Here is a 14,694-nt window from a genome sequence, read left to right on the forward strand (position 1 = left end):
ATATTCCAAACGAGCCGCCAGAGAAACAGGTGGTGAGAACATCTAGTGTGCAATGCTGGGAAGCAGGGCGATCCCATCCATTAAAAACAATGCGTAAACGGACACGTACCTTAGATTGTTACATGTTGCCAGTTAAAACATTCACAGAAGTGGTGCTTTTAACAAGATTAGAGCTTCGGTTTGGTTTACATCATTTTCTATTTGGGGATTTGAATTATTGTTAACTATTAAGTTCCTGGCTGGCTGGGCTTTGCATGTGCATAGCGCTTTTACATAAAAACTTTTACTTTATTATTTTTATTTAAAAAGACAGCTGTTTATTACAACAACAAAAACAGACTTAAACTATGGTCCTTTGACAGTGAAGGGGGGTGTGGGGGGGTCTTTTGAACCCCCCCCCCCGTCTACGGGCCTGTTTGACTTGACACGGCGCATGTTTTCCTCTCTGCCTCACAACTCTGCATCCCTTTCTTGTTGCTTCTTTTTGTTTTATTCATCACTGATTTTTTCTTTCTGTTAGTATGTATGGGAATATTAAAGAGCCATTTGTTCCCTCTCAGCGTTGTGGGCACAAGAGCTTTGTATCGTGATCTTTTTTATTTCATGTATGCTCCTTGTAGCTCCCTCGTCTCTCTTTTTTAAAGATCTAACCATGAAAACGGTCGTGGCGTCGATCAATAAATCATGGGGCGGACACAAAGTTAAAACCCTGACACAGTCGCATCCAGCAGCCGCCCTTTCTCTTCTCTGTCTTCCTCGAGCGCTCAGAAGTTCAGACTTCTGTTCCGACGCTTGATTGGTCGTTACAGCGTCCTCAAAAGCCAGCGGCAGGCGTCGGACCCAAGTTTTTCTTCCCCCAAGCACCCTGAACTCTCTTCAAACGCTGCCACCCATCGCTCCCTCTACTTGAAAACACACAAATAATGTATACGAGTAAATGTTCAAAACCCTTTCAACGTGTGCATGCACACGGGTACCATATTCTGCACATGTACAGTACACGTCACAACAGCCCTTTTCCTCTGTACCAAACGCTGCTTTTTTAAATGGTTTTACTATTTAATGCTGCCCCCTTTTTTATGAAATTTTAATGTATGTCTGTTTTTAATTGGTCGCCGTCTGTTATGTGTCTGTAACGTACCTACGGAGAACGACATCTCGCTTCCATGTATGCCGAGTACATGTTATGGTAGTGACAATGAAACTGATCCCGAGTCTTTTGATTAAAAGATGTGACCTATGAATTCTTCATGTATTATATATGACATGAATATGTTATATAGTATAATACTATATAATATTATTTCTTCCCCTTTAAACTTTATTTTCTCTGTCTGAGTGGCAGCAGAACAAAAACGAGAAGCATTCAGATCCTTTACTGCAGTAAAAGTACTAATACCACACTGTAAAAACACTCTGTTGTAAGTTAAAGTCCTGCATTGAAAATGTAGCGGAGTAGAAGTAGAAAGTGGCATGAAAAGAAAAGACTCAAGTAAAGTACAAGTACCTCAACATTTGGACTGAAGTAAAGTACTGGAGTAAATGTACTTAGTTACTTTCCACCGCTGAGAAGATGTGTGTTTTTAAAAGCGGTGTGTTTTCAGCAGAAGGTGAACGGGGAACAGATTCTGTGTGCGGATGAGAAAGCTTGTTTTATTCAAGGATATCTTAGTTTTTTTCAACGTGGACCCTTTTTTTCTGATGTTTTTGTGTCTAAGTGACTGATGGGAACAAAAATCTTTGAAACTGGTCCAGTAGTAGCCACGAACTGAGCTGTGTAATCCTACGGAGCAAATGTTCACCGTCAGTCAGCGTCCACTAAAAGTTCTGTTGTTGCTGCTGACAGACTCAGATTATTATTCTAAGTGTCTGACAACATTATGGGATGGATCCCTACAGAGATAGACCTTTTAGTTAAAGAGTAAGATCCTTTTAGTTTAACATGGAACAGCCCCAAAATCCCCATCACCAAACTCACCAGACTCCATTTAAAAAAAACAATACTTTTAGCTTATAGTTTATAGAGCCAACATATTTTCACGTGTAAATCGGTAAACTACTGTATGTGTTTATTTCAACCAAAACTAGTTGTGATGGTTGGACAGAACAGATCAGTCCGAACAGGGTTAGGTTAACATTTGGAAGTGTCTAGTTTCAGTTCCCCAAACCACCGTAAACTAGACACTTTCATTCTTTTCGTTCATGTTTGTCATTTTCAGAGCAAGTTGTTTGGATTTTAAAAAAATCATTTAGGAAAACATGATAGTTGTAACATCCTCATATTTCTGTTTTGGATGCTTTTGGCACTTTCCACGTTAGTCGACGGTCTTGTTGCATTTTCTGACGTTTGCTGCTTTTTTCAATGTTTCTCTCGTTTTTTTCCGACGATTTGGAGACTGCTCTCCCATCTTTTAAAGTGAAGAAAAAAAATGACTATGGAGTACTGTGGTATCAGGCCATGCATGCATCTCTCTATAGAGCCAGCATATTTTCAAATGTAAGTTGTAGTTGTAACATCCTCATTTTTTTCCCGACACTTTAGATGGATTTTATCAATGTTTTTGGACCTTTTTTTTTCGTCGCTTTTGTTGCTTTTTGATAAGTTTCTGTCACTTTTCTAAATGCATTTTTTTTTTTTTTTTTTTTACTATTTTTAAACTTTTTTAACACTTTTGACGGTTTTTGACATTTCTGTCGCTATTGATGCTTTTTCCGACGATTTGGAAAGTATCTAGTTTTAGTTAGCCCCCACCTGTCCATAAACTACATTTTCATTCATTTTTGCCATATTCAGAGCAAGTTGTTTAAATTGTACTGATATGTGTTCTTTACAATGTTTCATCTTTATTTCAACTTTAAAAAGAAGTCAGATTTTTTTGGAATATCCAAACACTGCTCTCCCAACTTTTAAAGTGAAGATAAGGAAGTATGGTAGAGTACTGTAGTATCAGGCCACGCATGCATCTCTCCACTCCCACACCAACACCCCCCAACCTCTCCTCCTCCCCCTCCTTGTTTGACTCTTCGCTGTGTGTTCTGTACATGCCAACAAATCCTAATTGCACCCCACACTCTTCTCTTCCCACCGATGCTGCGCGATTCGTGCCACCAAATTCCTTGTGTGCTAATTAGGCACGCAACCACGGTGGATCTGCTCCTGACAGGTGCTGCTGGCCTGCCGGGGTCACACACACACACACACACACACACACACAGACACACACAGAGACACGCACACACACAGAGACACACACACGCTGGCACACACAGAAACACACACACAGACACGCACACAAACACACACAGCAAGAGAACGAGAGGGACGCCCGTGCTTGCAGCATTAAAAATAAATGGAGAGAGGAGAATAACGAGAGAGGCAAGACGTGTTAATTTCTAGCTTCCATCTGTTATTACATAAGCACTGCCAACAAGTATGCATCTCTGGAAGAACGGTGCAAAGAGAGAAAGAGAGAGAGAGAGGAAGGGAGGAGGAGAGGAAGCAAACTGCCATAGCTGGAGTCCTCCTGCATGGGAGAAGAATTCCTCGGGGAGGCCGGTGGAGGAGAGAAATCAGATTGATCGAGCAAATGCAAACGTAAAAGATCCGTTTTGAAGGTTTAGCTTCCAAAACAGTTTGAACACATAACCTGGTGTTCCTTTTTCTCTCAAAATGTGGCCAAAAAACTAAAACGTGCGGTCTGAAATGTTTGCGGTTTCATAAGTTAAGGCCTCCAGAGAGCTGATATCCTCAGAAAAAAGTTTCAAAGCGAGTTTAGAACTTTTTTCTCGCTTGCAAAACAAGTTTATAAAAGAGAAGAAACAAAGAAAGAAGTAAACTAGTTGTGTGGATTAGTACCAGCACCAATCTGCAAGAAGCTTTCGGAAATGCAAAGAAGATAGAAGAGTTTCTGTTTTTGTGTATAAATAACTGATTGAAACAATTGCGCACCTTCAATCTACATCCACAAAAGTTCTGTTTTTGCCACTGACAGGCTCAGATATTAATCTGATCTAATTCTAAGTGTCTGACAACATTATGGAAAGGATTTCTAAGGAGGTCGACCTTTCTGTTAAAGAGTAAGATCCTTTTTTTAAAACAAAAACATCTGCGAAATTGCAATCGCTAAAGCCACCAGACTCCTAGCATGGTAAAACACACTCCATTGAAAGTCAACAGAAACAAAATAAAACTATGAAAAGCTGTTTTGGGTCGTCTTTCCACTTTTCTAACCTTCACAACTTTCTCTCAATACTGGACCAATTTCAGAGAGTTTTGTTACCATCAGTCACTTACACTCAAAACATAGGAAAATATGGTCCAGGTTGAAAAAAACAACAGAAATTACCCTTTAAAGCTGAATATTTTCCACCAGCTCTTTCCCCGCTGAAGCTGTCCTGTAACAATAATCCAGTGACAGTGAAGACGTACCGTCTGTCATCCAACAGGAACAATTTCCCGTGTGAGGAACAATGGGACGAGGCGAAAACAAAAGGGTCCGCCGAGTGACGAGTGTTTGAGTTTCGGGAATCTTTTCCACCGCCGAGGCGCTGAGGCCCAAGACGTGTTGATGTCCCGAGGTGGCGTTTGTTTTCCTGTCACAAGGTGCAGCAGACGGGAACTTTTTTTTTCTTTTTTCAGGGTTGTCCCCCATCATTATAAGTCTTAGGTGCAGCACCCAAGCAGTTTTTGTCAGCACCTAAGCTGAATGAGTGTGAAATGCGGCAAAAAAGCTCCAAAGACCGCAAAGAAAAGCGCCCAAAACAGTGAAAATTGCATCAAACTGACTAGAAGACTTTTCTCAGATCTAATGATTGTACTTGGACATCTTTAGCAAGTTTTGTCTTTTAAGTTTTTTGAGTGTTCTCTATTATCTGATCTAGCTTTTCCAATGTTTTAGACACAAATATGGTGATAGTAACAGTCCCAAATGATGTCAACTTGTATATTTTGTTTATTGCAAAACATAAAAAGTTTTTGAGGAAAGATCCCTAAACCCCACCTCCAAATATACACACCGAAGTCTTCTCCAAACCCTTCTGCACAGAAAGACACCAGGCGAGGCTGTGAATGTCTCGCAGGTTTGCCAAGACTGTTTCCAAGGTCGGAGGACCGGTGCCTCCAGAGTACACACGGGTCAACCGTACATTTTTCTTTGCAGTGTTTCAACACCCCTCCTACAGCACAAAACAACACCCTCAAAGGCCCGCCAGCCAAATGTACGGCTCCTGAAAACTACAACGCTCAGGACAAAATTGACTTCAGTGACAGTTTGTCTTTTGGCCTAGTTTGTGCTGCAGTTGTAAACTTTAAGTCATGTAGTTAGTCATGTGTCAAACTCCAGGCCCGGGGGTTGGGTTAGGGGGCCAAAGTTTTAACCGGCCTGCATGTCAATTTAGGTTCACAATACATTTTGGCCCGTCTAGTTTTGCGCCAAACCAAAAAGATAGTGAAAACATTTTTCAAACTGTGATTACCCAACACTCAAAGCAGAATTTGGCTTTTTTTCTGACTTTGAGTCTCAGAAATCCCCCCCCAAGAAGCAGAGAGTGTACATATCCAGGCTGGGAAACAGGTTGCTGGGAGTTGGTTGTGTGGTAGCCTGCTTTTTGTTTTGCTTGATTTGCTCAACTCTGTGATGGCTAAGAAACTTTTTTGCTGACTTCTTTATGTCGACCAAACTGTAAAACTATATGAGACATGCAATAATATTTTTTCGATTTGATAAAATGTCAATAAACTAAACATGCCCTGGATGTGATTCTCATTTTCCAGCGTGGCCATTACTGAAGTTAAGTTTGACACCCCTGTGTTTCGGAGGGAATCTGAACAGCACAAACAGCCTGTAGCCGCTCCGTCTCTAAGCGGCCGTGTGGGAACACATTATAATTGTTTGCTCAATTATTTTTCTTGGACGCTGCACCTGCACTTCACCAAGTGAACTCCTGAGACCGGAACGCAATTAGAGCAGCGCTGACGCCTGTTTAAACGGCGTGGAAGGGGAGTCAGATAAATACCTTTTTAGTGCTCAAGGTAACAAGCAAAGAGGGTGACAGTGAGAAGGCTCACAGGGAGCAATTTCCTGTTTATTTGTCTTCTGATTTGACCTCTCTCTTGACAGGGTTCCAGAGCTTATTATCGTGTCTGTCCTGCGCTCTAATCAAGGCACCATTACAAATGTTTCGCAGGTTGGAAAGTGCCAGATGTGGGTGAAAGGATGCAGGAGGCGGCGAGTTGTGCCGACCGGTGTCGACGCCCTCTGGATTGTGTTGCGAGGTTTGAAATTTTCACAGATAAGTAGCTCAGATGTTTGCAGAGAATTGTACGTTGCGTTTTCCTGACCTTCCACTGACCGTTTTTAATGAGAATCTCTGCAAAGTGAAGTGCAGAGGTGTGAAGTTGTTTCACAGAGAGGAGAAAAAGTGTCCACTCCTCTGCCTCTCTGTGTGTGGGGAGAACAACTGTCACGGTCCTGCGTTGTGGCTCGAAGCCCCTGCACGTTTTGTTGTTTTATGTAACCTTATTTAACACGTGTGACAGGATTTGTTTCTATGTTGGGTTTTCTGTTTCAGTCATTGTGTGAGTTTTCTGTGTACCTCATGTGTCTCTTCAGCCCTGCCATGCACCAGGGCCACGTTCAGCCCTGAGAAAACGTAGCAACGTAGCAGCTTGTGTAAACTGAAACTGGTGCGTTGAACACCCTGTTGTGTGTGCAAGCGCTCTGCCTTTTCATCGCAAGTTTACAAACCATCTCTGCTGATTGGGTATCACCTGTGACCCAGACAATAAACGAGGGACACACCCACCAAACATTAGAAAACATAACTCACGGCCCGTTGCACATCGTTACGTTTTGAGATTGAACGTGCCCCTGTTTTGTGTCGTTGTGTTATCAGTCCTCGGCTTGTTTCCACTGTCAAAAAACCTGCCTAAAACCAGTCACTTCCTTTTATAATAAACATGACCGGGGATGTTTAACCCTCTGAGGACAAAAGACGCATCGGCGCATCCAAATGATGTTTGACAAAACTACTCAAAAAGCGATATTAAAACATTTCAATTGAGACGTTCATCTTCTATTTTAATCATATATAACTTAAGAAAAACAATTCGTACAACACGTCATAAGTTAAGGTTTGTTTTCAAATAGATTTAAGGAAGTTCAAAGAGCTTCAGCGCCAAATTATCTCTTTACACCTTGCTCTGGAACAAATGTACTACTATACTACTGTACGAGTTTGTTCTGATCATTTTGATATCAAACACACGGGGATCAGTTCTATGCAAATACCTTAGAAAGGTCAATTTAAGAAGTTATGTGAAAATGCCCTCAGACCTCAGATGGGTTAAACCCTTCCAGTTAAACTCTCTGTTTACATTCACAGGATTTTTCGTATTGGCAGTCGGGCTCACTCTGCACATAGATGCCAGTCAGTGTTTTACAGCTTGCTCTGCATAGCACTGACTCTGTCTTCAGTCACACAGCTATCATCCCAGCCATGCATACCTCCCTGTCTGCTCTCCATGCCCGCCGTCCTGCATGCATTATTCACAGCCAAATTAAAATACCGGGCCGAGAGAGAGAGCTGAATGTGAGGGCAGCTGAATCGGGGAGGTGCCGTCGCACAACAGCTGAAAGTGTCTGTCACAGAGTTATAACTTCTTCCTTTTTTCCCCCCATAGTTCCCCGGCAGTGCAGCTGCCTAAATGAGAGGGATTAAGTTAACTCCCCGCTTAGAGGAAGAGCAGGCCCTGGATTAGGGCACTGGGCATGGACACAGAGCGCATTCAAGCAAGAGCCACAGCTTTTTATTTTAAAGAGACGTGGGAGGGGAGAGCGGAGGCAACAGCGCGCAGCCCTCACAGGGCACCGGCAGCCGAGTTGCTTGAACAAATACATTGACAATAAGTGTAACGCCGCAGCCGCAACATGGCAAAAGTGTGTCGGAGCAAAGAGGGGGAACGCTGGCAGACACGCCGACAATCATCAATGCTCTTTTTTTTTTTTCTTCTTCTTCTTCCCACCTCCCATTTTCACCCAACTCTCACTCCTCCGTCTACTGTCATGACCTAAAAATCTGAAAAACAACCCGTTCTCACACCCAACTCGTCACATACGGACGCTTCGTCAGTGTCTCTCAGCGTCAGATACTGACACAAAAATCCCCCCCGTTAGTGTCTGTATGAAACGCACCGTGCAGAGCAGCAGCTCGACCGCGGCGTTGTAAGATGATGTAATATTAAGAGAGACGACAGTAGTAGTATGAGGGGATTGGAAATCTGCGTAAAGCTGGTTTTATGGTAGCTGCAGTGTTCCCGGCGTGAGCCATAAAAAGACGTCACCACAGCTGTTGTTTCCAGCGCCAAGGCTCTGCAAGCTGAGGTGGCGCGTGGTCGTCCACCTCAGAATTTATGGAGCTACACGTGCAGCGCTTCCAGTTCAGCGCGGTTGGCTGGGAAGACTGGCCGAGCAGGTTTGCCTCTACAAACATCTGTGTGATTCTTCAGTGGTTCTTAACGGTGTAAAGACAAAATGTTTCAGCGGTCTGAACCGGCCCGTCTCAGCTCGCCTCAAACCAGCCGATGGTGTCGCTGTGACTCAGCTGGTGGAGTCTCCAGAGGCTGGTTTTACAACGTAAGAGACGTCTCCTGTTTCAACAATCGATAGGGAAGTCAGCTGGTAAATTCAGCTACAATAAAATGATCCATAATCCATTTTATTTCTGTTACAAACTGTTAACGGAGGCTCAACATGCGCCCGCGAGCACGTATGGTGGAGCGAGCTAGAGAGTGACTGAAGAGAGGGAGCACCTCGGACAAAGTCGTGAATCAGAGAAATCAAACGTGTTTTCACCGATTCATCATCACTAGAAATGCAGCTGTAGCAAGCATCTCACTATCACTAACGTTATCCACGTTCACATTTAGACGCAACAAATGATATATTTAGCTACGATAAGCCTGGAAGTCGGAAGTTAGGACGGAAGTACAAAGAGTCGTTGCTATGGAGATGATACGTCGCGTCTCATTGGTGTGAACAGGCAGCTTTCAGAACGCTGCAGCCCGACGAGTTGCAAGTAGCTGCAAGTTTCAACTCGTCTCGTTGCAAATCTTTGGTCTGAACTGGGCTTTAGAGGCGGGGGGAGATGGGTCAAACAAACACAGGAGACCCTACCAAAAGTTCTAACACGTTTCCTTTGCATAGCACTTTGTTTGAAATTCTGCAACACACTTGCAAAAAGGATATACATCTACAGTCCAAGTTAGTCCAAGCTAAATAAATGCACGCCCTGTTCTCTGAGCTCTGCAAAAGCCTTCACAGAGGGAGAGAGAGGGATAGAGACAGAGAGAGAGAAACCTGGGAAGGAGTGGAGATGAGAACAGGTGGTGAAACAGTGTGAGAAACACGAGGGAGAAAAACAACAGCCACCTGCTGGTGAAACCCAACCTGGTAGCTCCGTCCCATTCCAGCAGAGGTCAGCTGACTGACAGCGGCCGGGGAGGACACGCTCAATCTCCGACCCTCCATTATCCTGCTGACAGCGTGACCGTATGACTGGAATAGCATTCAGAAGGCCGATAATATGTCTGTGTGCTTTTGAGGACAGACACAACTATTTTTAGGGTGCAGGATGTCCCTCATTTCCGGCCGGATGTCCGTCCCCTTCCTTTTTCTTTGTGCTGACGTTCTAAACTCTGGTGGCTGTCTGAGGACTATGGTTAACTGCTCCTCAGATCTCTGCAGGGTAAATCCAGACAGCTAGCTAGACTATCTGTCCAATCAGAGTTTTCTGTTGCACGACTAAAACTACTTTTGAACGTACACATGTTCCACCAAAACCAGTTCCTTCCTGAGACTATTTAGCAGAGGCACCGTGGCTCCGTCCGGAGCTTAGCCCCGCCCACGATGATTGTGATTGGTTTAAAGAAATTGCAATAAACCAGAGCACGTTTTTCTCCCATCCAGGAATGCTGTGTGGATTAGCCAGACCCTCCTTCGCAGCGCTGTGGAGGAAGGTCTGGCAATGCAAGACTAGTATGGAACGCACCGGGCAGTTTAAGGCTGTTTGGATCCTTTCCAGTTTCTAAAATGGGAGGATTTTTCTTTACTTTTAATACTTTAACTCCATTTTCCTGATCATACTTACAGACTTTTACTTTAACATCTTCAATGTTACTTTTACTTGTAACAGAGTATTTTTGCAGTGTGGTATTAGTACTTTTACTGGAGTTAAGGATCTCAATACTTTTTCCACCACTGCACATTCCCCAAAAACCTGCCATATAGTTTAAGAATAACGCTGGATGTTTGAGTAGATAACGAAGCGGCGCCTGATCCTCTTCCCCTCTGTCTTCTTCTCTTGTCTTTTTCTTGCTGCAGGGAAAGAGGAAACCTCCGTCATGTCAGCTCCGTGACATCGAAGCGACCGCGCCACCGCAGCACACTGCCGGTGACGGACGCCTTTTTGTCTTGTGCAGTCAGGCCGGAGCGCCTGGCCCGCGGACGGCTGTAATCGCACCGACAGGTGACACATCTGTGGAAACCAGAAGATGATGGGGGGAGACTGCTTAGATCCTGTGACCTGCACCACACATGCCGCCTCCATCTACTGTAAGCAAAGGCGTCACTTTTTTGGGGTTTGAACATTTGGGGGGGGGCAGGGGCGGTTGACATTGAGATTTCCACTTTGGACCAAAAGAAAATGTAAATTTTGAAGCATATCAAACACTTCATTTTCTGGATTCTAGGGAAATTTGTCTGCAACAATTTCTCATCAAATTGCGGTGCAAATTAGAGCTGCACAATGAATCGCAATTTTATCAAAATCTCAGATATTTTCAACAGTTTTTTGAAAGTACCAGCGCCAATATTTTTTGGTAGAAAAAATAAGTTTATTTAAAGAGGAACAATAACAGCGATGTCAGCGATAGATTTACTAAGCAACAGCCTTGGACCTGGAAAACATTTAGATGATGATGAAAGAAGGCGACATAAACTTGGGGAGGAAGGAAGGAAGGAAGGAAGGCAAAAATAGATTGAATATACACAAACAAAATCTTAAAAAGAGAGACACAAACTTCAAAAAAGCAACAATAACTTTGGAAACAAACACTGTTTAAGGCAAAAAAAGCATTAAAAAAAAACTTTTTGAACAATGACAACAACCTTTGGAAAAAGTAAGGCAAGAATAGGTCAAGCGGCAAAAGATTCACAAAAAAGTGACAAACTGTAAAAACAGCGACAAAAACTTAGAGAAAAAAACACAGTAGCAAGAAGGAAGGGAGTAAGGCAATACTAGGGCAACAAAAGTGACAAAACAAATCAAAAAAGCGACAAACTTTGAAAAAAGCGACAAAAACTTCGAAAAAAGCGACAAACTTGGAAAAAAAGACAGAAGGAAGGAAGGAAGGCAAGAAAAAGAAGTCTATATAAAGAGGAACAATGGTCTGTTACAACAGCCTTGGAACTGGAAAACATTTTGCTACAAATCCTCCTACCCACATTTGAGAAACTCTATTACTCTATTACTATAACTCTATTATTCAGTCTCTTCAGTGGATTTCATATTAAAACGTAAAAACATGATCATTTTTTTTTCCTGTTTTGGACATGAATCTATTGGCCTGCCGACACACTCCAGCTTCCTCCCTCGATGTCTCCCATGTTGATATGTACATACTGTAGGTGTGGGTGTACAGTGCGCTGCAGATATTTGTATTTTAAACATTGGTAGAGCTTTTCGTCATCTGTGGCCCAATTAGCAAAGTGATTTCCCAGCAAACCGTTGAAAGAGAAAATAATTGCTCTTGTAGGTAGATCATCAGTTGGAAATAAATGAAAAACCATCCCCTCGATGCTGCATCCCTCGCACCCCGACTGTTTCAAAGAGCGTGTTTTGTGCCGTCAAATCCCCCCGTTGTTTATTAGTCGGGGGGCAAACTCGATATGCAGCCGCAGAACCCAATCTTTTCCCCTGCTCCTGGTCTCAGAAACATCTAACATCTATAGCCCTCTCTTCCTCCCAAACGGAGCTAAAGACCCGCAGGCCGAAACATCAGGACGCAGCTCGCTCTGAGCCCAGGGGAGGCGGGACCCTGTCATATTTGTCAAAGCTTTCCATCCTCACTTTCCATCAATTTTGGAAAAGACATCCTTTAAATATTTTGCCCCATTTCTGTGGAGTAATTTCCAGAGTAATCTAAAACTTGGATGCACTGATACCAATGGGTCGGTTTTAATATTGTGATTAGAGACTTTGTTCACTTTAACTGGGACTGTTTCACATAAGCTAGTCATATAAGTCTTTGTATTTGCATCAATGTCATTTTAGAATGCACTTCTCACTTTCTATAGTTGTTTTTTTTGTTTTTTATTTCACTTTGTACTCGGGTCTCACTTGCAATCCGGTCCTATTTGTCAAAGCTTTCCATTGTCACTTTTCATCCAGAGGGGGCAGGCGCGCGGGGTGTGGGGGGGCAGGGGGCTCTAATGTACTTGCGTCTTCTTCCTCTCCACATGACTTTTCTGTTTGGCTGCTGTCTCTGAGAAAAGACCCATAAGTACTCGCCCTGTATTTTTTCGCACACACTTTCTCTGTCTCTCAAACACACACGCACACACACACACACACACACACACACACTCTGCGGACGGAGCAATGCGCTCTCCAGGGTCGAGAATTTCCCCCCTCTCTCTGTCTTCATCTGCCGGTGAATGTTGACGGCCCACTGAACACTGATGTCGGACTGTGACAGGCTTAGCTGTTTGTGAGAGAGAAAAAGTGTCGGGGCTGAGAGACTATAAAGGGGCCTCTTGTGTGGTGGTTAGCCCATCATGGCTGCTCGGCTCGCAGTGAAAAAAAGGACCTCTAATACAATACGAGGCGAGCGCTCGGCTGCGCTCCGGGGTCGGGCCGGCTCACAGACCATTAGGGAAATGGCTTGAAGGGTTTCTTGTGTTTCAAACCCGGCTGCACCGTTCAAACTAATGAGGGAGATGGTCGGCGTATGAGAGTTGACGGGTGTGACGAGCGAGGCCCCTAGCACGGATGCTGAATAAACAAGAACGCTCGGGACAATTGACTTCAGTGACTGTTTGTCTTTTGGCCTAGTTTGTGCTGCAGTTGTAAACTTTTAAGTTTTGGACGCAGAACAATGGGGGTTTTTTTTCAACCTGTTCTCACTTTCTCACAACTTGTAAAATCCTGACGCTTGGTCAGTGTCTCTCAGCGTCAGATACCGACCCAGTAATGCTCCTTTCATAGTCTGTACAGAACGCACTGGGCAGAGCAGCAGCTCTGCAACGCTGTAAGATGATGTAGTATTAAGAGAGACAACAGTAGAGAGTAGTATGAAAGACCACACACAACTCAGGACATTCTCCCAGGAGGCCGGGGTTCATGTCCCGTTCTTGTCCTGCGTGTCACTGAAACGTATATTTTATAACCCTGCCCACCATCTTTTCCTAACTGTCCCGTTCTAATGCTGCATGTCAGTTAAACATACGTCCTGACCCAGAGCATCCAAAGTGACACCAAGAGTCCCGACCCAGAGCGTCTAAATATGACAATCAAGGAGACCAAGCATCACTTTTTGACGCGATGGGAGTGAGAATGTGTTTTTTTTTTTTTAAACCAGTTTTCTATCACATCTTTTCAATTTTATAAAACAATGACTCAAACCGATTAACCGATTATCAAAATAGTTGCTGATTCATTTAATAATTGACAAGTAAAGGATGAATTGAATCTTTGCAGCTCTATACACCAGATGAGAAGCAGCAGGATAAAACACACTGAGGATCTCATTTATATTTTGGATTTGTTTTTAAACTTACCAGCTGCAGTCCAGCTGTTGGAAGTGTCACGGGGGGCGCTCACCTCTGCTTGTTTGAAACACTTCCCCCCCCTCGTGTCTTTTTTTCCTCTCGGGACTTCCTGTGGGAACTGCGTTTGTTGAGCAGTCCCGTCTGAACGACCCACAGATGCGACAGTCCATAAAGACACAAAAGGCACAAAGGTGAGGACAGACAGTGACCCGCCGGGTGCCGACTGAGCTTTGTCGGTGACAGCGTCTTCCGGCAAACCGTCGCCCTGACACATGGGGAGAAACAATAGAGGCCGCGCCCGCAGGATGGAACTCAGCAGATTAGATTCGGAGTCATCTGGGTTCCTTTGAGTGAAGATTGTGCAATCGTGTCTGTAATGAAGGTTCCTCTTCATTACTAATATTTTGACGCATTAGTATGCTGTAGCTAATGCCTATAAAGAAGACTTTAAACTTGAATGTATTGTAGTATATACATGTGTATACTGTACTGTGTGTGTGTGTATGTGTGTGTATATATATATATATATATATATATACAGTGGGGGAAATAAGTATTTGACCCCTTGCTGATTTTGCAGGTTTGCCCACTTACAAAGAATGCAAAAATCTACAATTGTAATCATATGTACATTCTAACAGTGAAAGACAGAATCCCAAAGAAAATTCCAGAAAATCACATCATATGAATTTATTAAAATTGATAACCATCTGATGAGGAAAAACAAGTATTTGACCCCCTGGACAAACAGCAAGTATTCTGGCTCCTACAAGCCAGTTAGTCTTTCTTTAAGACACAGCCCCAATCCGAACCAATTATCTACATCAAATACACCTGCCTCACCTTGTTACCTGTATAAAAGACACCT

At 43.5% G+C, this 14,694-nt stretch overlaps 1 long non-coding RNA gene across 1 annotated transcript in view; it reads left to right on the top strand.

Annotated features, from left to right (window-relative positions):
- Positions 1 to 14,694, top strand: part of LOC114551110 (uncharacterized) — a 60,858-nt gene that overhangs the window by 28,500 nt on the left and 17,664 nt on the right. Inside the window, exon 5 of the long non-coding RNA XR_003691851.1 lies at positions 10,380 to 10,610. This is a non-coding gene — a long non-coding RNA (uncharacterized LOC114551110). The remainder of the gene's footprint in view (positions 1 to 10,379; positions 10,611 to 14,694) is intronic.

Source organism: Perca flavescens, chromosome 24 (assembly GCF_004354835.1).
Source record: "Perca flavescens isolate YP-PL-M2 chromosome 24, PFLA_1.0, whole genome shotgun sequence".
Lineage (NCBI taxonomy): Eukaryota > Metazoa > Chordata > Actinopteri > Perciformes > Percidae > Perca > Perca flavescens.